Raw genomic sequence first — 8,881 nt, 5'->3', positions numbered from 1 at the left:
AAACCTTCTCCTTCTCATTTACCTAAATTTTGCTTCACTTTTCCCCTCCATTTTTTTCTTTTTTCTTTTCTCTTTCTTTCCTTCCACTTCCCACCTCCCTTGTTCTCCTTCCTATGTTCTTCTTACTTCTCAAAATCTATCCTCAGTTATGCCTCTTGTTTACATTTTGGGTTTCTCACACAAGAGAAGCTCTGTGATCTTTAAACCCATGTTCCCCATTTATTTCACTTAACATTATGTTCTTGAGTTGCATCCATTTTCCTACAAATGACTCAAGTTTTCCTGGCAGAGTAGGAGTACTCTATTGAATAAAAATACATATTTTTATCCACTCATCTTTTGTTGAATGTATGGCCATTTCCAAGATTTAGCTCTTATAAATTATATTTTTATAAACGTGGGTATGCATATATCACTGTGGTATGATACTTTTAACACTTTGGGGAAGATAACTAGGAGAGGAAGAGCTGGGTGAAATGGAGCCTCTAGTTTTAGTTATTTGAGGACTCTTCATACTTATTTCTATAGTGCTTGTACCACCAGCTTACACTCCTATCAACAATGGAGAAAGGATTCTTTTTCTGCAAGGCTCGCCAGCATTTGTTACTAGTTGATTCCTTGATGAGCCATTCTTTCTGAGGTAAGATAGAATTCCATTGTTGGTTTAATTTGTATTTGTTGAATTACTTGTGACATTGACCATTTTTCGTATATTTATTTGCATTTGTACTTCATCATTTGAGAAATATCTACTCATTTCTGATGACCTTTTTGAACTGGGTCTTTAAACTAGAGAGATCTACTTTTTTGAGTTTTTAAAAATATTTATTCTAGATGTTATCTTTTATCTGAGGAGAAGCTAGCAAGCATATTTTTCCATTCTGTGGATTATCTCTTTATTCTGTTGATTTTTTAAATTGATTTTTTGAAGATTTTTAATTTGATGTCATCAGAGTTGTTGATTCTTTGTAATAGTTTTGTGTGGTCAGGATTTTGTTCATAAAGACTGCATAAATCTATGTCTTCTAGTGTTTTCATCTATTCTATTTGTTAGCAGACAAAACTTTTATGATATAACATTTAGATCTTTGATTCATTTTGATTTTAATTTAGTGCATGGTAAAAGATATGGTCTAGGTTCAATTTTTGCCCCTTGGAAAGCCTATTTCTCAGCACCATTTATTAAAGAGGGTATCTCTTCTATTGAAGGTGTTTTCCCATTTGTCAAAGATAAGGTAGCTGAGTGTGCTTGGAATTGTTTCAGAATCTTATATTCTAGCTGTTCCATTGATTCTTAGGCCTTTTTTTCCAGTTCCCTGTTGTTTGTATCTCAGTAGCATTGCAATATAATTTAAAACCCAGCAATGTGATGCCTTTGCCTTGCCCTTGTCACCCAGAATTGCTTTTGTTATTCTAGGTCTCTTCTGATTCTATATGAATTTTAGGATTATTTTCTCTAGTTTTGTGAGTAAATTATTGGTAATTTGATTAGGTTTGATTAAGATATATACAACAGTTTTGGAAGTATGACCATTTTCATGATAATGGTTCTGGCTACCCAAGAACAGGGTATATTTTTTCCATTTTTTGATATCTTCTTCAATTTTCTATATTCAAGTACTATAGTTTTCAATGTATAGTCTTTCAGTTCATTTTTTTGGATTGATTCCCAAATATTTAATTTTTCTTGATGTTATTGTGAAAGATGTTGTTTTCTTGATTTCTCTTTCAGTGAGTTTGTTATTTATGTAAATCAATGCTATTTATTTTTTACTGTTGATTTTGCATTCTGCTATACTGCAGAATTTGGTTATTAATTCAAGGATTCTTTTGGTTGAGTTTTTGGGTCTTCTATGTAGAGTATCATGCCATCAGCAAATAATGATAACTTAACTTCTTTCTTTCCTATCCACATTCAGTTTATTTCTGCCTCTTGTCTAATTGCTCAGGCTAACATTTCCAGAACTATACAAAATAGGAGTGGTGATAGCGCTCATCCTGTTTGTTCCCGATTTTAGAGTGAAAGCCTTCAGTTGTTGACTATTAAGTATTGTGTTGGCTGTTGATTAGTCATAAATTGCTTTTATTGAGATAAAGATCTTCTATTTAAATTTTCTGTAAGTTGTTTTTTAATCATGAATTAGTGTTGAAATATATCAAATGGTTTTTCTGCATCTATTGAGATGACCATGTGGTTTTTTTTTCTTGGTTCTGTTAATATGGTGTATTCATTTATGGATTTGTATATGCTGAGCCATCCCTGCATCTCTGGGATGAGTCCTACTTGGTTGTGGTATATAATCTTGTTGATAATTGGCTGCATTCTGGTTGCCAGTATCTTACTAAGGAATTTTGCATCTATGTTCTTTATGGAGATTGACCTATAGTTTTATTTTTTTGGCTAAACACTTCTCTGGATTTGGTGTCAAAGTAATGATTGCTTGAGGAATGATTTGGGGAGTATTACTTCCCTTTCAGTTTCACTAAGCCATTTGAGGAGTAGTGACATTATATATTCTCTAAATTCCTTGTAGAATTCAGCAGTGAATCCATCAAAACCTGGGCTTTTCATTGTTTGTAGTTTTTTAATTACTTCCTAACTTTCAATGACTGATATTGGGTTATTTAGAATTTTTATCTCTTCTTCATTCCACTTTGGTAAGTTTTTCATCTTATTAGAGTAAAGGCACTCAGAGTAGGAATTGATCATTTCCTGAATTTCTGCAGGATCTATTATGATTTCCCCCTTTTTATTCTTTCTTGCATAGATTTGGGTCTTTTTTTTTTCTTTTCTGATAATGTTGGCTAAGTCTATTCTAGTTAATTTTTCTCCAAACCAAGTCTTTGATTCATTGATTCTTGGTATTGTGTTCTTAGTCTGTATTGTTGCATTATTTCTTCTCTGATCTTCATAATTTCCTTCTTCATACACACTTTTGGTTTAACTTGCTCTTCTTTTATAGAACCTTGGAGTTCAACATTAGGCTATTTGTTTGAGCCTTTTGTTTTTCTGACATGGGAATTCACTGCTGTAAATTTCCCTCATAGGTCTGCTCTCATTGTGTCCCATTAGTTCTTGTATGTCTCATTTTACTGTAGATAGTGATTAATTTCTTCTTTAACTTCATCTGTGACTCTTTGATTGTTCAGGAGAGTGTTATTTAATTTCCATTTGTTTACGTAGCTTTTGTGATTTCTTTTGACATTATTTCAAATTTCTTGTCCTACAAACTGATAATATGCATGGGATAATTTCAATTATGTTCATTTACTAAGCATATTTCTAGTGCCTACTTTGGAGACCATTTCATGTGCTAGTGAATAGAATGTGTATTCTGTTGTCTGGTGGAACACTGTAGATATCAACCAAGTTCATTTGTTCAAAGTCATATATTTCTTTGTTGATATTTTGTGTAGGTTTTCTGTCTATTTGTGACAGTGGGTATTGAGGTCCATCACTTCAATTGTATCAGAGCTTATCTGATTTTTCATACCCATTAGTGTTTGCTTTTTATAGTTTGGTGTGCCAGTATTTGGAACATATATATTTATGATTGTTATCTCTTACTCTAGGATTGTACATTTAATAAATGTGTAGTGAACTTCTTTGTCTCTTCTGATCGGTTTTGGCTTGAAATCCATTTTGTCTACATATAGAATAGGTAGTCTCTCTCTTTTTTTTTTTTCAGAATTCCTGTTGCATGGAGTATTGTTTTCCAACTTTTGACTTTCAAAGTGAATTAAAATCACATTGCTGGTTATAATTCATATGTGTTCAATATCCCTGTCAGATTATTTTCCTGTTATTACTTACCATTTCTTTTCCTTCTGTTTAATTGCTTTCCTTGCCTTCTGGATTTATTCTACTGGAATTCTTGGCACTATTGTCTTCATTTTCTTTTCCAGAATATCCTACACAACTCTGAAGGTTTAATGGTGGTCATGAATTTTTTTACATATTCTTTATCATGGAATTATCTTATTTATCTATGAATTTTAAAAGATTATTTTTGGGGCATATTGATCTGGGTTACAATCTGAGTTTGTTTTTCTTTTAGGACTTGAAATACTTCATTCCATGCCCTTCTTGACTTAAGGGTTTGATTTGAGAAGTCTGCTATGATTCTAATGATTTTTTTTTCTTTTATAGGGGATTTGCTTATTTTTGCTAATTGCTTTTAATATTCTGTTCTTACGTTAAATTTCAGGAATCTTGACTATTTAAAGCCTTTGTGTAGTTTTTTTTCTGATTATGATTATTTGGAGTTTATATATCTCACTTATCAGTATCTCAAATTCCTTTTCTTTCCAAAAAGTTTTCTGATATTACTTCTATAGATAGCTTTTTTAGGCCCTTTGTGGCATCTTCCAATTATGTATTGAATTCAACTAATCTTATATTAGTCTTCTTTACATCACTTAGCAGCTGTTGGGCTGATATTTCATAATCCCTTAGTATTTTTAAGAGGTGTCTAATTTTTTGATTGTAAACCACTAGTCAGACTTCTAGATATGATATTAGATCTTCACATTAGTTGACTCTGCTACATATACTTTCAGTTCTAATCTCCAGAATTTCTATTTAAGCCTATTTGATGGGATCCAGTTCTTTTCTGTGTTGAGGGTTTATGGTTTCCATATCTTTCTTAAGCTTCTCTATTTTTTAAAAATCTGTACCTACTCTAGATTCACTAATCATCTACTCTTCAATTATCTTAGATTATTCTGTTTTGATTTTATTAAAAGAGTTTTTAGTCTGTGTTGTTACTTCTACTGCCATCATTTCATGAAATTTGTCTGGGAATTTTTTTTTAATTTAATTTCTTTCACCTCAGTGGTTCTTTGGTGTGCCTTGGGTGAGTTGGGGGTTATGGGTTGCATCTTGCTTCTGTGATTTTTTTTCATTTTCTAGTTTTTAATTTCTTTGTTTTCCGCAATGAGGCTTGTAAATTGTTGATGTTAGGTAGCTTTATTATTAGGATCAAGATCTCTTTAGGAAATGATTACTTTTCAGAGATATCTTCTAAGCTTTTCTAGCTTTTGACTTCTGAGTCCATCTTTATTTTTTAGAGATGAAAGTTTTTTGTTTGGTCTTGCACTTAATTCTTTGGTACTGGAGTATAGTATTGTTCAGGATGCCCAGACAATCTAGGTATTAGAATATAAGGAAGATCAATTGATTACAACTATGTCACCTTGGCTAAAGTAAAACAGTAAGAATTAATAATAACATCAATCACAGACTAAAAAATGACAAACTCTGATAACTATTAATTTGTTAACTTTAATAGTGGATACAAAATTTATGTTTATATAACAAGACCTAACACTAGTCAGACAATTACATACAGTAAATGTCCATGCAATAGGGTAATTTTACCCCAAGGTGGGAATATTTAAAAAGGATAAGGGAGAAAAATAGATAAATAAAAGATGAAAAACAGATTAGAAGCAAGGCTGAAGGACAAAAGATTACCCAAGTCTTAGGAAACTGGTGAAAAAGGCAGGAGGGAGAGGAAAAAAAAAAATAAGAACAGAGCAAATTTTTTTTTAAAACTTAAAAGATTTTCACACTCATGGAAAAAATAAAAACAATCCCAAAAAACACAAATTAATAAAAAAGAGAAAAAAGAAATTTCTCTTTGATTTCAAGCCTGTGGTTATTTTCTGGGGTCTACAGCTTTGTGGTAATGTCCAATTCAAATCATGACTCTCTTCCTGCTGGTAGACAAAGGAGGTTGTCAGAGCCCAGATCCATGATGGATAATTCTGCAATAGGATTATGATGGGTTGTTGGATGATCCCAACAAAGCCACTGATGTACTTATAAAATTCACTGCTTGGCAATTTCAACCCATTACAGACAGCATATAATCCAGAGAGTAAATTTAACTGAAGGCAGGATCTTATGATGTGACAGCAACTAGGAGACAATTCCATGCTATTGTCGAGTACCATGCATTTTATGGAGCTTCTGTCACCATGACCTTCCACTATAAGTCTTAAAGAAAGTAAATAAGGGAAAAGAAAAAAAAAACATGAGAAAATGAAAAAATGGAAATAAGGTATTTGTAAATAGGGAAGGGAGGAGGGCATGAAGGGAGGGCAGGGGCAAGGGGAAAATAAGAGAACAAAGACCTGTCATCTAAAGGTATAAGATCCCAATGATGAATGCAACTGTACTGTATACCTAAAATGTACCAATAAACTCAATGAGAAAAAGGAAAGAAATATTAGTTTGGATCCTTATTGGTGCCAGGAACCAGGCTCACTATTGGAAACTAAAGTTTGCTTGAGCATTAAAGGATATAAAATATAAAAAAAAGAAAAAAAAAAAAGAAATCCCGTGGAAAAGCATTAATGTTTAATAGCATGGGGACCTTTTATTTTGGAAACTAAAGTTTGCTTGAGCATTAAAGGATATAAAATATAAAAAAAAGAAAAAAAAAAAAAGAAATCCCGTGGAAAAGCATTAATGTTTAATAGCATGGGGACCTTTTACACCCTTTAAGATCACTCGCTAGAGTCAGGTTATATACATTAATTCAACTAAAATTAGTTGGTATGTGGTGTAATCTGCTACCAGGATTTTGGAATGAGATACATCTGAATTAGAATTATGGTTCAGCTATTTACTATCTGTGTGATCTGGGATGTTATTTAAATTCTCTTAGCCCTAAATACTCAACTATTAATATGAAGTAATAATGCTTATTTCCAAAAACAGATAGTGTAGCAAAGTTCCCAGGAAAAACAAGATTCTAATGAAAAATAGTTATTACTGATATCTCCCTACATACCTCCTTTGCTGATGCTGGTCATTATGATTAATAATTATATTTTCTGTCAGTAAATTGAGACAAAATGGAACAATGCATGTTTTGAAGGTATTTTTGTAAATACTTCTTTATTTTAATATTATCCATTCAAGACTGAAAAAAAACCTTGCAAAGAAGCTAAATTAAACGAGTGGACTGAGGAGTAAAAATGAGGAAAAGAAATAAACTATGAAATTCAAGCCTGAAAAAATTAGCTATTTTTGTATAGTGTTAAAAACTATAGCTGCATGCTCACAGTCAAATTGTAGAGAGAAAAAAGTAATGAAAACAGGTGTTAGATTAAATTGGCTGGTAAATTTAAAGAAACTGATTAATTCATCTAAATCACATGAATAAGCAGGCGGCTATAAGTACATGTGTGGAAAATCTTATACAATTCTCTTTTTTCCCCCACTAAAAATCAATTCTCCTTTGCATTTTAGGACTTCTATGCCTTTTAATCAGAAGCAACAATGCTACCTCACAACTTATGGTATATGTAGGATGCCTTCTTATGTTGTGTAAGGAAAAACTAATAAAGACACTCCAGCCTTAATATCTTTCTCATCACCATGTTGATTAGTGAAAGAATAGTGAAAGTTTATCAAACATGTTAATATTATTTGGAGAATGCATAAATTGCTCTGTCCTATTACTGTACATATTATCATTCCCATGACTTTATTAGATATAACAGCTCACTATATATTTTAAAATATGAATGTCTTATTCTTTAAGATGTTAAATACTTTACCAAAAAATATCATGCAGTCTTTTCTGTATTCATAATTTCTTCTTATCTATTGTGGGAAGTCAAGTGATTTTGAATACTTCTTGATTATCCTACTACCCACTTGTCTGAGTAGTCAAATGTATAAGTTTTCCACTTGTAACTGTGATGGAACTACTAGAGCCAGATCTGGCTTCCCACTATAAACAACTAAAAGGCTGGACAAAATAAACTAAAACACTGTTTTCACAATGAAATTCTGAAAACAAGGGAATTACAAAATCAGACTATAAGCTCTCTACCATTATTTACTTTAAAGGAAGTCTATGACACTGGGAGTATAAGCTCAAGCAAAGTCAAGCAAAAGAGATAAAGGTTGAAATTTGAAGAATTCAGCCTGAGAGGTCTGCACCTTGTGAATCAGTCGAAAAAATGGGGTGAACTTAGAAGGTTCTCCAGACATCTGCACTGGCATCCCTCTGTATTTCCAGTTGAATACTATGTTGCCTGTGGATGAGGGAGATTCTAAGGTGCAGAGAAAAAGGAAACACTACTGAGAAAAATACTTTTAAAACTAAACGTATAAAACTTTTTAGTGAAAAACATAGGATAACATTTTTGATTTCTTAGATTAGTAAAGCTTTTAAATAGGGCATACAAACTTCTAAACCTAGAATAAAAAGTCATATGTCAGTCTTCTTAGCACTAAAATTTTCTCTTCACAAAAAGATTCCATTAAGAAAATAAAATATCACAAGCAGGGATAAATTATCCACAGTACAAATGTCTGTATAGACACTTTCTCTGAAGAAGTCTTATAACACAATGATAAAAACATAAATAACTAATTTATTATAATTGCAATGGATTTGAATAGATACACATCAAAATGATGTATAAAAGATCAGTAAGCATAAAATATGATGGCCAAATTATTAGTCAACACTAGTCATTAGAGAAGTGTACTTTTTAGTTTTTTTGTTGCTGTTTTTGTTTTTGTTTTTTTTGTCCCTGAGACAGTCTCACTATGCAGTGCAGGATGGTCTTGAGCCCACTATGTAGCCTAGCCTGGCCTCAAACTCATAGTGATTCTCCTGCTTCAACAGTCTGAGTACTGGGATTACAGGTATGTGACACCTTGCCCAGCTGCACTGAAAACTTCAAAGACTTACCACTATACCTACTAGAAAGGCTGATATTAAAAAGTCTAACAAATAACAAGAATTGGCACGTGGGCCGGGGATTTAGCTCAGCAATTTGGTGGCCTGCCTTGCAAACTCAAGGACCTGAGTTCAATCCCCGGTACAAAAAAAAAAAAAAAAAAAAAAAAAAA

The sequence above is a fragment of the Fukomys damarensis genome, unplaced genomic scaffold, assembly GCF_012274545.1.
Source record: "Fukomys damarensis isolate Sample0158 unplaced genomic scaffold, DMR_v1.0_HiC HiC_scaffold_5, whole genome shotgun sequence".
Lineage (NCBI taxonomy): Eukaryota > Metazoa > Chordata > Mammalia > Rodentia > Bathyergidae > Fukomys > Fukomys damarensis.
The sequence above is the reverse complement of the archived record's forward strand: the minus strand, read 5'-3'. Positions refer to the sequence as shown.